Below are 1,550 nucleotides of genomic sequence, written 5' to 3' on the forward strand. Positions count from 1 at the left end.
TCATAGCTGGTGGCACTTGGGGTCACAGAAGGCAGGCCAAGTTCCTTCTTATCTGACTTCCCTTTTTGTGTCGCCTCCTCAATATTCTGCCAGCACTGCTACAAGGCCACTTTCTCATCTGTCCCCTCCTTCCCCCTCTCTCCATCCACACACTTTCTCATCTGTCCCCTCCTTCCCCTTCTCTCCATCCACACACTTTCTCATCCGTCCCCTCCTTCCCTTCTCTCCATCCACACACTTTCTCATCCGTCCCCTCCTTCCCTTCTCTCCATCCATACACTTTCTCATCCGTCCCCTCTTTCCCCTTCTCTCCATCCACACACTTTCTCATTCGTCCCCTCCTTCCCTTCTCTCCATCCACACACTTTCTCATCCGTCCCCTCTTTCCCCTTCTCTCCATCCACACACTTTCTCATTCGTCCCCTCCTTCCCTTCTCTCCATCTACACACTTCCTCATCCGTCCCCTCTTTCCCCTTCTCTCCATCCACACACTTTCTCATCCGTCTCCTCCTTCCCCTTCTCTCCATCCACACACTTTCTCATCCGTCTCCTCCTTCCCCTTCTCTCCATCCACACACTTTCTCATCTGTCCACCTTCTCTGTATCCATCACATCAGCTGCATTATGACATAACACCCTACTTGGCTCCCTACCCTTGGTCAATCACTCTCCAGTCCCTCCATCACCCAGCTGCCAGTAATATCCTAAAGGTAGGTCTGATTATGTCTTCTCCCTCCTTTGCTTTTAGGTTAAAATACAAATCCTTTTGTTGGCATTTAGAATTCTAGTTTTATTACCCATGTCTTTCTCTCTCTCTGACTCTCTCTCTCTCTCACCCTGACCCTACACATTCAGGCTGCTTCTCTCTGTCTCTTTTTATGTTTTACATACACACCTCTAACTTTCTTCAACTTTTGCCCAGTAAAAGTTCTCATTGACCTGTCTTTTCCCAGGCTGTCTCTTTCCTCTTTCCCCCCCAGCACTCTCCTTCCTCATCTCTGTCTCTGGCTTCCTTCAAAGCTCAGCTCCAGGACCGGCTCCTTTAAGAGGTCATTCATGATTTCTCTAGTCACCAGTGTCCCCTTACCCCCATCATTGTATTTATTTTGTATGTATATTGTGTTTCCTCTTCTCTTTTTCTACTAGAATATATCTTGAGGAAAGTACCTATCTTTCCTCTGGCTTGTTTATATTGGCAGAGGGGCAATGGCAGGCACATACATCTTATCTTGATAAAAGAACCCCAAGGATTCTAAGAAATGAGAAGGTGAGGAAACAGGGAGATATGTTTGGGTTACACAGGCAGTATTTTGTGGGGGAATCTTACACTAATGATCCAACTTCCCTTTCTTTTTTAAAATCTGATTTTATTTTATTTTTGGTTTTGAAGTTTCTCTGTCTTCCCTTGTCTCCTGAAAAGGAAAAGAAAAACCAAAATTACAAATATTTTTAGTCATGGAAAATCAATCTTTACATTAGTCATGTTCAAAAAAAGGAAAAAAGGAAGGAAAAAAACGGAAAAGAAGAGCAGAAAACAGGCCGCCCTCTG

The 1,550-nt window shown here is 45.0% G+C and overlaps 1 long non-coding RNA gene across 1 annotated transcript; it reads left to right on the plus strand.

The window, feature by feature from the left end:
* Window positions 1-580: 580 nt before the first annotated feature.
* On the plus strand, window positions 581-1,269 carry LOC116419862. The gene is made up of 2 exons (XR_004230186.1): window positions 581-711; window positions 1,148-1,269. It is a non-coding gene; the product is annotated as an uncharacterized LOC116419862 (long non-coding RNA).
* The last annotated feature ends 281 nt before the right edge of the window (window positions 1,270-1,550 follow it).

This window comes from Sarcophilus harrisii, chromosome 6 (assembly GCF_902635505.1).
Source record: "Sarcophilus harrisii chromosome 6, mSarHar1.11, whole genome shotgun sequence".
NCBI lineage: Eukaryota > Metazoa > Chordata > Mammalia > Dasyuromorphia > Dasyuridae > Sarcophilus > Sarcophilus harrisii.